This window comes from Prionailurus viverrinus, chromosome A1, assembly GCF_022837055.1.
Source record: "Prionailurus viverrinus isolate Anna chromosome A1, UM_Priviv_1.0, whole genome shotgun sequence".
Taxonomy (NCBI): domain Eukaryota; kingdom Metazoa; phylum Chordata; class Mammalia; order Carnivora; family Felidae; genus Prionailurus; species Prionailurus viverrinus.
The window spans coordinates 125433976-125447027 of NC_062561.1; positions in this window are offsets into that span (position 1 = coordinate 125433976).

Consider the following 13052-nt stretch of genomic DNA (forward strand, 5'->3'; position numbering starts at 1 on the left):
CTCTCTCAAAAATAAATAAACATTTAAAAATTTTTTAAATAATAGCTACCCCTTACTGAAAGCCTTCCAAGTACGAGGCATATATATACAGATATACATATAATTTATTATATTTAGAATTCACAACATTTAACAGAGGCACTGCTGCCCCCCACTATGAAAAGGAGAAACCTAAGGCTTAAGAAGATGAGTAACTTGCCCATGTTCACATAAATCTTGAAAACAGACAACTTTAATATGAGTCTGTGTCTGGCTCTAAAGATATTATACCTCAGGCTTTAAAAAGTACTGGGCATAGGGGCATCTGGGTCGCTCACTTGATTGAGCATCTGACTTTGGCTCAGGTCATGATCCCACAGTTCATGAATTCGAGCCCTGCACTGGGCTCTGTGCTGACAACTCAGAGCCTGGAGCCTGCTTTGAGTTCTGTGTCTCCCTCTCTCTCTGCCCCTCCCCTGCTTGTACTCTCTCTCTCAAAAATAAACAAACATTAAAAAAAATTTTTTTAAGTGTTGGGCATATGGTACACCCTAATGTCTTATGAACGAAGTTGTTTCCTCTAGAAGAAAAGCAGAAGAGCTGGAAGTTAGCATCCATATCACCCCTATAATTCCTAACAGCTCTTACTGATTTCTTCCAAACCATAGTAAGGAATAAATCCACCTAGGGAAGAGCAGCCTTCTCCCCAAATTGCTATGGATTTTTTTAATCCACCTGAAAAAAACTAGACTTAGTGATTCATAAATTTTTTGAAACCTGAAGGGAAAACTAACACATATGTACCTATCTTATCTCCCCAACTTGATTGTATGCCCCTGAAAATAGAATTATGCATTATACATCTTGCATTAATCAACAAGCTTAAGCAGAAATATGTGTCATTCTTGAGAAGGGTTCCAGGGCTGAGTAAACTCCTGCTGTTAACTTGGCCTTTTAGCAACATTTTTTTTTTTAACGTTTATTTATTTTTGAGACAGAGAGAGACAGAGCACGAATGGGGGAGGGTCAGAGAGAGGGAGACACAGAATCTCAAACGGGCTTCAGGCTCTGAGCTGTCAGCACAGAGCCCGACGCGGGGCTCGAACTCACGGACTGTGAGATCATGACCTGAGTCGAAGTCAGCCGCTTAACTGACTCAGCCACCCAGGCGCCCCATAGCAACATTTTTTTATCCATGTGGAATCAAATTAGAATGACCATTGAGGACAGTTTATAAGGGGAGAAGTCACAAATGGAAGCATACACCATGGATGTGAAAGGGCAGAGCATCCCTGCCAGCCTCTGAGCTGTGTAATGGCAGAAATTTTAATCAATTTTACATCTAAATGTCCAATCATCCCTGGCACACCTCACTGGCTTCGCACCTTTTCCTTTCCTGCCTCCAAAACCCCTCTTTGAAGTTAAGTCAGTTCTACAATAGGGAGAGGGACAGGAAGAAGAAGCAGGCTAGACTCCATGAACATAGACAAATTTGGAAGCGTTAGATCAGAGAAATTTTGCACTTGAAGCTCCTTAGAAAGTATAGTGTTAGGTCTTCTGGTTTCACAGACAAGAGAAATAAGCCTCCAAGTCAAGAATTTATTTGCTCAGAGTCATATAATCAAGCCAGTGTTGGCTGAAACTTGAGCCCTGGTTCCTCTGCTCTTTTGATTCCCCTAGACTACCTCTTTACAAAGAGGTAAGAAAAGAGCCTATACACTCGCTGAGAATAGACAAGAGGCTGCACAGGGATGGGCAGGGGCAGTGCGGACAAGGAACCTAAGTGCAGACTTGCCTGAGATGCTCCACACATCGGTCCGGTCTTGCTCTTCTGGGGTCATGATTTACCGTGCACACAGTCAGGTCATGGGCCATTGAACTGGTCACTGAGATGTCAGGAAGAAGTGGTTCTGACCATGTGACCTTGGCTTCATTAGCTACTACATGGATGAAGTTGATCAACTATTGTCAAGAAAACCCACGGGGCGCCTGGGTGGCTCATTCATTTCAGTGTCCGACTTTGGCTCAGGTCATGAGCTCGCAGTTCATGGGTTCAAGCCCCACATCAGGCTCTGTGCTGACAGCGTGGAGCCTGCTTTGGATTGTCTGTCCCTCTCTCACTCTCTCACGTAAATAAACATTAATATTTAAAAATTAAAAAAAAAAAACTATAGTCAAGAAAACCCAAGAACCCAAGTTTTCAGAAATTAGAGCCCTCCTATTTCCATATAATCAAATCTAGAGAAAAAATAATGGTTTTCAAATTCTGACTTCTCAAATTAATCAGAAAAAGACATTTATGAGACCAACACACACATATAATTACTCTTCTTTACAGCCTGATAGCAACAAAAGAAAAAAGAGAACTAAATTACTCATGTGTAAATGTGAAATTAATAGCTTCATAAACCTGAAAAGGCAATAGCTGCACAGATGATCCAGAAGAAAAGAAAGATTTTTTTCTCAAGCTTCAAATATTTAAATCTTTTTTTATGAAATTCTGTCCAATTTAAACCTTTCTTAGGTTGACCCAGAATAGCCTTTCTTGGTAACTGTGTCAACGTTGGATGAGTCTTACTTTAACAAATTTCCTCCTATTAGCAAACATATTTCTCAATCTAGTTCACTGCCAACACTCCCCTCTCTCAAAGAGTAGACCAGGAATAGGTCTCACTACCCTCAGTGGCATCTGTTTCTCATGAGTATGCTGTCTTGCTGATGAGCCATCAGCTTTCTGAAGAGCTAGCCCTGAAAGGCACCCAGAAATCAAGCATACAGACATCTGCTGCTGTGATTGTACCTGACTACTATTTTGGAGGGGCATGAACATCCAAGATAAAGCCATTGTCAGTACGTGCCTGATCTTGAAAGATCTTGGCCAGCCACACGTTCTTCTCCTGTTTTTCCAGCAAGACCAACTTTCATAAATGATCTTGTAGTTTTGTTTTTATCTTCTGGTGCCACAGCTGTCAAACTTTGTAGCATGAATCCATTTCTGTTACCAGATCCACAACGCACTCAGTGAAGTTGGCACTGACACCTGAACCAAGTCATCGCATGTGAACTCTATGCCTTGCCTCCAGTTACAGCACATTCACTCAAGTCAAAGCCTTTTAGGATCTATTCAGAGTCATCCAGTGAAAAGTCAGCTCGTGCAGTGGTCTCTAAGACTCTAAAGTGGCCCTGCTCCTAGTCCACTCAAATCATTTCTATTGGAGTGTGAACGTTGGGGTTTTTCTCTCAAATCGTGTTCAAAGAGGTGTTCTCTGGGAGACAAGGAAGAGGCACATCAGGAAGGAGGGGAGCTGGTTCTTTTAGCTAATGGAATTTTCATAACCTTAAGAGAAGGCATATCATTTTGGATCTGAAACCAAACTCTTTAAATACCAGGCTTTAAGTTCTTGTAGGTATTTTTACTAATGTTCATTTATTTTAAATAAATTTTTTAATGTTTATTTATTTTTGAGAGAGAGAGACAGAGCATGAGTGGTATAGGGATAGAGTGAGAGTTGAGACACAGAATCGGAAGCAGGGTCCAGGCTCTGATTTGTCAGCACAGAGCCCGACACGGGGCTTGAACCCACAGACCATGAGAGCCGAAGTCCTATGCTTAAATGACTGAGCCACAAAGGTGCCTCCTGATGTTCATTTTTGATAGGCAATTTTGTTGTGTTTTGTTGTGTTTTGAGTTTAAGCCATGATAAATGACCTTCCTTGTGTTTTCCTTCCCCAGATTACATCAATATTAGGCACCTAGTATGTGTGAGACCTTTGCTTAGAGTTTTAAAACGAAATTTTATCTTTTGGGATAAAAGTCTTTCTAATAAGCAAGTTCTCTGTCTCTAATGGTACCACCAAAGGGACAAAGGGTGTTGGGTGAAGAGTGGGGCTGAGGGATGTGCAGGGATGACCTTAGAGATGTTATTCTCAGAGAAAGAACAAAAACTCAGTTTCCTCATTTCTCTTTAGAGTACTGTATGTTTTTATCATCCTATTTTGAATCTATTAATTTTGCCCTGTTACACCTCAACAATTGGCAGTTCATATATGAAACAGCACTTTCTTTAACTGTCCAGAGTCAATTCTCTTTCAAGCTTCAAGAGAATATTGATGAAGCTGTCAATGTACACACTATTTGAACCTGTCAGATGATACAGACTATTCTTTCACTATGTATTCAGAGTATGCTCTTTTACTGACACTTTGAGTAACAAAGGCCAATTTTTACCTAATAAGACTAATAAGACATTATTCAACAGTCTTGATAATGCCATTGATACTGAGCTCCTATGTTCTGCCCTCATCTGCCTCTTTGCTGTGCATAGATATAAATGTTATAGATTTTACAGTCCTGTTCAAAACACCACAGACCTCATAATGCCTTGTATTGTCATTTGTCTCTTGCATGGATGTCCTCCATCTCCAACCAGACTGGAGAGATAAATCAACCTTCCCAACTTTAGCGAAAACAGTCCAATTCTTCTACCACTTTGAATGCTTGGTCCCTAGCACAGAGCCCAGATTCTCCTGTTCTTGATGGTCAAAATGCTAGTTAAACCAAGTGTTTTCCAGATTTGAACTGCACTGTCCTCTTAGATATCATATGTCTAAATCTCAAATCTGAAATCTCCAGAAACATCTCCTTCAGAAAAGTGATCAAAAATCCAGAATATTGTTAAGTTTGGAGGAACCCAAAGATTCATCTTGTCCATCAACTTCATCTTAGAGATGATGATACTGAAGTCTTCCTGAAAGGAACTTGAGTAAAATCTCCGGTGAGAATGTTTGGAATTGGCTATTCATGTTTAATGGACTTAACCACTTTGGCAAAAATGTGGAGATTAAAAAAATTCTAGGCCTTTTCTCATGCTCTGAGGGAAAGTTTCAACACTTAAATTGATCACAACAAGAGTAAATAAAAACCATTATTTGTGTGAATGCATTGTTCTTCCAAGGATCTCAAAGTGGAATGTTATTAAGGGGAGAATTTTTTTTCTAGACTTTTAATTTTAGGGGCTAATTGCATCTCCATAATGATTAAAGGGGGAGAAACAAATAGGCCTGCAACATGCCTAGTACTGTATAGTGTAAGAAACAGCTTCGTTAAAAGAGTATTTTTTCTTTTAAAACTTAAGTATTTTATAAACCTTTATACAATATGGGAAACTCCTTCCTTTCAAATTCAATACAATGTATGAAAAAAACGTTGATCGATTATTTACTAAATAGCTAACTAGGGGCGCCTGGGTGGCTCAGTCGGTTAAGCGTCCGACTTCGACTAAGGTCATGATCTCACAGTTCATGAGTTCGAGCCCCGCATTGGGCTCTGTGCTGAAAGCTCAGAGCCTGGAGCCTGCTTCACATTCTGTGTCTCCCTCTCTCTCTGCCCCTTCCCTGCTCATGCTGTGTTTCTCTCTGTTTCAAAAATAAATAAACATTAAAAAAAAATTTTTTTAAAAAGCTCCATTACAGGATCCTTATTTGAAGGATTCAGGACAGAGTTCCTGCATATGAAATTGCACTGTATAATTCCATAATAAAAGTCTAACATAATTTTTTAAAAACCTCTAAGTATTATGGGAGTTTTACAATACAATCTAGTTAGCAGCAACAAAACTGGTACAAACATTTTTGAAAGCATTTTGGAAATTAAGTATCAAGTGCCCTAAAAATATTCATGTAACCTGACTCAGCAATTCTACTTCTGAGAAACTATCCTTAGGAAATTAAGCAAAATATAAGTAGTTTTAAGCACAAAGCTTTTCAAGACAGCATTATTTATAATAGACAAAGATTATAAATAATATCAATGTTACACTAATAGGGAAATGCTAGTAAATTATGGTAAAAACACTCAAGGGTCTTCATTAAACGTGATGTTTACAAGATTTGTAATGACATGTAAAAATGTTTTTGATAAAACATTAAGTAAAAAGAGCAGAGTGCAAAAAATCTATGGCATGGGCATATCAAGAGACTTGAAGAAAATACAACAGAGAAAATACAAACAAAAATATTTATAGGTAGGATTCCTTTAATCTTTATTTTCTTTATAAATTTCTATATTTTCTAAATATTCTACCATTAGAGTGTTATATTCCTGTAAATAAAAATAATTTTCAGTTTAAAAATGAAAGAAAAGAGTAAACGCAAATGAATGATAAAAGTATGCAATGTTGGGTCAGAGCTATTGCTTCTTGATTCTACATTTATTTTATTGAATTCATGAAAAATGTATGAGTGAAGGGAACATCTGTTCTTCAGAATCAACATGGCTGGAATAACAAGTCTGATTGTGACTACACTGTCCACCTGAGTTAGCCAGCCACAGTATTATTGCAGAAGTTATTGCTTTAGTTTAGTAAACTTCGACAAGCATCTACTGTACCTAAATTGGACTGGATTAGCAGCCACTGAGACTATAGAAGTAAGTAGACATGATTCTAGCCCTCAATATTATGTGGGTGAGACATGAGTGATCATAATTCAACACAGGTATGCTAATGGCTCTAGTGGAGGTACTGGGAAAATGATGTGAGAATGTAGAGAAGTAAGAAACTAATTCAGACACCCTTTAGATGGCAATGTTTTTTGTCAATGCCTAGATATCTGCATAAAAACAACCCACTTTGTTCAGGGAAACATTTTTGTCTAGTACCTGGGAACTACAATAATCTGTAGCCATGAGAATATTTTGCTTTTACATTGTTTTGCAATATATTTAGAATACCTTTCAAGATTCTAAAAGGACTTACTTTACCTACATATTCATATATATCCTCAACATACTCCTCTTAATAAGGGTGGGAACCTGTACCATCATCACCAATGGAGGGACAAAGACAAGGAGGTTTTTACTGAATCATCTTCCTTCTCACTGGTGTATGTTTTATCTGTAAAGTGGTGATAGGAACAATCTGAGCCAGGATGGGACAAAAGTGTTTGAACAAACACTTTTCATTCAAGAAATACAGAGGGAATTATTAGTCTCCAAATCTATACAGCAACTCTTCAGTCTTGATTTAAAAAATAATAATAAAGCTAGAGTTGGGATAGTGGGGGAGGAACCAGAAGGCTCTTCTAACCAACTCATACCCCCATCTTGAAACTCTGACTCCCTCTGTTCCCTGACAATCTCCAACCTTGGAAAGCATGGAAGGAGAAGAATCATGGGAAAGTTGATCTTTATCTGTCTAGGGAGCAGAAGAGCAATAAAAGCTGTCAAAAACCTGGAGTATCATACTCAACTGCCTTTTTCTTTTTCCATTTCCCCCTCCTTTCTCATTAAGATAACTTTTGGTAGACACACACAAGAAAGGAAGGACTCCAGTCCTCTACAGAGTGACATTCTAACAAAACAAATCTCAGTTTGTGCAATGATGCCTTAAAAGCCTGTATCCACAAATACAACAGGATACAGCTTTCTGAGATACCCACATGTTCAATATTTGTGGATAAGGTTAATGAGAGTTAGTCCACGAAGACTTTTAAAAAGGAGAAAAGGTCTGGGTTTGAGTAGAGGCTAAACGTCATGTTTATATTAAGTGGAAGTTAAAAATGCTTTATTCAACTTTGATTCAAAATCAAAGATTCTAAAGGTCTAGCCTTGGTTTCAAGCTAAGCCAAGTTCTGTCATTTTAATGATGCATTTTAGAAAATAAGGGGAAAATGAAATAAAAAAGAGGTCTTTGGTCAGTATAAAAACACAAGTAAGACTGTGATACTTAAATGTGGTTTACTATGTCAAAATCTGCCTTAAATATTTTAATTCTCTGTGTGCTTGAGTGTCTGGGTGGTCTAAGTTCATAAAGTGGCCTCAGTGAAGACACAGTCCCTCTCCCATTTCTCAGGATTCTGAGCAGTTGTTCATGAGCCATATTGTATGAATGACATAATGGCCAGATGAACCTTAGTGATATTGCAGAGTAATTACTTTAAAACAGTCCAATTAGCTTTAGTCTCATGTTTAGTTAAAATTATGCCCTTGGAAAGGTCATGTGAAAGACTCAGAAGCAATTAGTGGAATATTTGATGAAGCCCCAGTTCTCAGAAACCCATCAAGGCAAAGGAGCTGAAACCACTCCTTTCTCCCTCAAAACCATGGGTGGACCTTCATTCACTAAAGCACTTCTACCAGGTCAGCCCAGGAACTAATAAAGCATTGTGGAAAGAGGCTTAATAAACAGAAAATCCCATGAACAAAAATCAAGCCTGTACTGTGCCTACAAAAACGTCATCCTTAATTAACACTGCAAAACAGAGAGGGCCAAGGATTTTCACATCCTGCCAAGGCACCAGCATTAGCATCACCTTCTGCAACTGCTTTACTTCTGGGCTTCATTTTCAGCTCAGGAGCCCATATAGTGCCTTCTTTCCTTCACCTACATTTCTGCTGCTTTTCCTCATCACACCCTCCATCTGAGCAAGGAAAACATGTCCATTCCTCCTTCAGGCCTATTTCATCTTTCCCCTTCAGTTTCTCCCACTCTCACTCCAGTTAAGGCTGCTCTTTTCTGTAATGGGTCAACCTTGCAAGCCTGAAGGCTTGTTTTCCATTATCTTAAGATAAGTGTTTTCCTTGTGGTTCTCTCTTCCAGAAGAATTCTATTATTCCAATCAAAGAATGGAGGTTAAAACATGAATCTTTAACATCCCTATAGGTTACCTCTTTAATAATATATGAGATAAGATGATAAGCAAATAGAGGCACCCAGTTTGCTAAACAATATGGCTGGTAGAAGACTAACAGCAGAGGGCCAGAATCATCTGTAGAGATGGGTCTTCAAATTTTTAATTATATTTTTAATGGATAAGTCCTAAAGCAAGTTCTTCAGATTTTCCATGTCCTCAGAAAAATCATGAGAACTCCTTAAGAACCAAGGCAAAAAACAGTTGATAAAATAATAAATAACTTTGTTTGTACTTGTATTGAAAAAGCTAATCATTGACTTAAATTATGCTTTTTTACAGGTGTCAGTAGAGAAATAGCATTTTTTGAACCTTGGTCTCCAGGTTTACTTGAGAAACTTTATTTACTTGAGAAACTAATGATTTTGATAAAGCTTGATTATCTAATGCTTAATGTTAGCTAGAGAAATACAAATGAGAATAACCAATGACTTTGATAGTGGATAAAGTGCAGAAGTGGATCAGAAGAAGATACTGAACACATATTGGTGCCTCTGCTTTCTCACTGGGGAGGCTAAGAAGAGGGGAATGTCCTTGGGCTGAATTCCATCTGGCCTCTACTTAATGCTCTTTCCAAAAGCACTGCTGGCTTTCTTATCTCTCTGGAGACTTATCTATGGGATTTTAACTCAAGTCTTTTCAAGACCCTTGGACAGATTTTCTTTCTGGAACAATTTCTCCATTATGTGTGTGCTTCCTGATTTATTATTAAATCCAAACCTTATCAAAGGTGAAGAACAAAACTTTGGTTCTTTTATCTCTACATAATCATTTTTCCCTGCCCTCTATTTCCTTCCCTGGAAACAATGACTCCTGTACTCCATGTTCTTGAAGATTCTGTCTCTTCTGAACATTTGTACTGCGAACACTATATGCACCTTCACCATGGTACTTCCTTTTTTTAAAAATAATTTTGTTAATGTTTATTTATTTTTGAAAGAGAGAGAGACAAAGTCAAAGTGGGGGGTGGGGGAAAGAGAGAGGAAGATACAGAATCCGCAAGAGGCTCCAGCCTCAGAGCTGTCAGCACAGACCCGGATATGGGGCTTGAACTCACAAACCATGAGATCATGACCTGAGCCAAAGTTGGACACTTAACCGACTGAGCCACCCACACGCCCCACCATAGTACTCTCTATGGCCTAACTCCAAAAACAGTGGACACACCCCAAACCATAAGCCTGTTAGAGACATTCCAACCAGCACAGCCTAAATGACAGCCTAACATGGGTCCTTGAGGTCAATGTGCTAGCTTACACTGCTCAGTCTTTTCCATGTGGAGCAGTCCCCACAAAGAGCATTCCAACTTAGACACTTCAGTTATAAGCTTAGTTCCAAATCACTTGCCTTAAGTCAACTTTAGTTCTCCATTCTATTTTCTCTGGATTTTTGCAACCACCATCCTTTCTACACATGTTCTTATTTGTATCTCCATCTATCCTTTAGAATTAATGCACAGTACCACCTTCTTAACTACAACACTGGCTCAACCCAACAATTAGGTTGGTTTTTCCTCAGCCACACAGTTTGGCTTGCTTCTCCGGGCAGCTTGGTACCTTCCTAGGTTAGACCCACTTTCTAGGTCCAACATATTTCTCCCTGATATAGCAAATGAAACAGAGGAAGAAAATTAAGGGATTATGAAGTTACAAAGGAACAGTTGGGGTTCTGCTATTTAGCACAACCAGGATCAGGTAATTTGTCAATTAAAACTCAGAGGAAACAAGTACGGAGCATCTGGCTGCTAGAAAGTAAGAGATAATATCACATAGAGGGAATGACAAGTAGCAGGTATACTAGTGAGCTGATTAAATGGAGGTCAGTTGATAAAGCCACCACTTTAATCCTTAATTTCTCTATTATACCCACCAAAATTTACCTCCTAACCTAAACAAACAAACAAACAAACAAACCCACAAACAATTTAATCTTATTATGACATTTCCTGAAGCTGCAGGTCCAAGTAAGTGGCCTCTTCACAATCTCTGTTCCCCTTACTTGTGACCCAGAACATCTTCTAAAAATTATCAGTCACTCTGATTGAGAATTTCTGCCAAATGTAGAAGACAGTAAGTACAAACAATTCAAATTCAAATCTCAACACAGATGGAATATGAATAATAAAAATCATGTTTCACTAGGAACCCAATAATAGCATCATTTGATTAGGCCAATTCACAGTAGTAATTGCAACTTGGTATGTTATTCGTACATCTATTTGAAATTTTGGAAGACTCTGCACAGCACAGTCAGGAGGCTTTGAAAGCCTGGAGCCCTTTCTGTTGTTTCAATAGTGCCAGCCACAGCATGTTTAAACACTGCTGTTGCTAGCTGGGTGCCAATGTGGTTTCACTAGCAAGTATGGGCAAGGATATTTTTTAGAAACTGAAAATGATTTCTGCCAAACCATGGAACAACTGCTAAATCTATCAACTCTTCGAACAAACAAATAAACAAAAATAACACCTCTATTCATATATAGTGATTCTGTGTAAAAATCATTCTTGTCACAAACACACTTAACTCCAGGGCCTTACTGAGAAATCTCATGGTGGGAAGCTTAGAACTATAATCAAAACAATAAGTAATCTCTCCACTCCCCTTCCTTCATTCACCTACAGCCCTGGCAAGCCAACAAGACACATTCTGAGGAGCACATTCAGATGAATCTGAGACCCTGAAAGGAGACCTAAGTAAAGGTAGACTGCCTGGGGAACAGCTGTCAGTTACATTTATCATTAAAGATGTTTGCACTGGGGGGTTGTTTGCTCATAAAAAGAAAGAAAAGGAAGAGAGTGGATTTAGAGATCCAGAAAGCCAAATGTGTAGTATTTGCATGATTATAAATACTAAAATCTATACATAAATCAAGTACATAGATATGCTACTCTTCATCCACTCCCAGCCCATTACTAGATTATTAATTTGAGAGCTACAACATTGCTTCTCATTCTTTGCCATCATGCTCACTTTTCACTGAGACTTTACTGATATAGTACTTTACACAGGGCAGCTGCTTAGTAAATGCAGTATAGTATATAAGGTAAGAGCAAGCCAGATTGCCCACGGTTCAAATCCCAAGCCTAACACTTGATAGCTGTGAGATGGGCATACCAAATAACTTCTCTGTGTCTTATATTCCTTAATTAAATGTAAAGCGCTTAGAGGAAATTATTGGTGATAGTAAATGCTCAGTAAATACTGGCAATTATCATTAACTAACTACAACTGGTTAACCTCTGTTAATCCATGACCCACTGATTAGTTCCTAGAAGAAGAAACTCTAGAATGGAAATGCAGTTTTCAATCAGTAATAGAGACACAGCCTTTCTTCAAACTCGGGACATTGTATCTGAGCATGGATAATCTAGAACCATCAAAGTTGTGTCCTCAGAAATAATCAATAGATATGTTATATCTCCTGCAATCTAACCACTAGAAGGGACGCCCTGTGGATCTGCAGGTCTTGGTGACCAAATGGAAAATACATTGATGTATAAATAAAGAAACTCAAATTGTAGAATAGTTCTATCCTTAACTACCTGTGTGACTTTGGTATAATCATGTTACCTCTCTGTATTTCAATGTTTTCATACATATAATGAGAAATCTGATCTAGCAGTGCTATCCAGTTGAACTTTCTGCTGTGATGAAAATGTTCTGTAACTGCACTTTCAGGTATGGTAGCCACTAGCCACATGTGGCTACTGAACACGTAAAGTGTAGTGGATGCAACTGAGGAGCTGCATTTTTAATCTTCATTTTATTTATTTTCAATTAATTTATATTTAGTTTTACACAGCCATATATGGCTAGTGGCTACCCTATTAGACAGTACAGATAGTGTATTTTCTAAGATCTTTTCTGGTTCTAGCATTCTGTGATTCATAGAACTTCTTTAGGTAAAAACAAAAAAAGGTGGGGGGAGTAAGTATTATTATAGTGGATCTTAAAACTTATTCAGTCTCTAGGGTCTGTATACTTTGGAAGGTGGCTAAAAGCAAATATATAAAAAGGGACCTTTTTAAAAAATTTTGTTAATGTTTACTTATTTTTGAGAGAAAGAGAGAGTGCAAGCAGGGGAGGAGCAGAGAGAGACACACACAGAATCAACACAGAGCCCGACGCGGGTCTCTAACCCACGAGCCATGAGATCATGACCTGAGCCAAAGTTGGACTCTTAACTGACTGAACCACCCAGGCGCCCCTAAAAAGGGACCTTTAAGAATACAGATTTTGACAAAGTAAGAGTAGTTCTGCCTGGCGAGAGTGGAGTACTCTCATGACCCTCCAGGATATTTTCCAAGTCTTTGTACCCAGCTTGAAAGTCTTACTGAAAAACAATTTGCTGTAAGCCTGTGAAACAGATATATTATTACCATTAT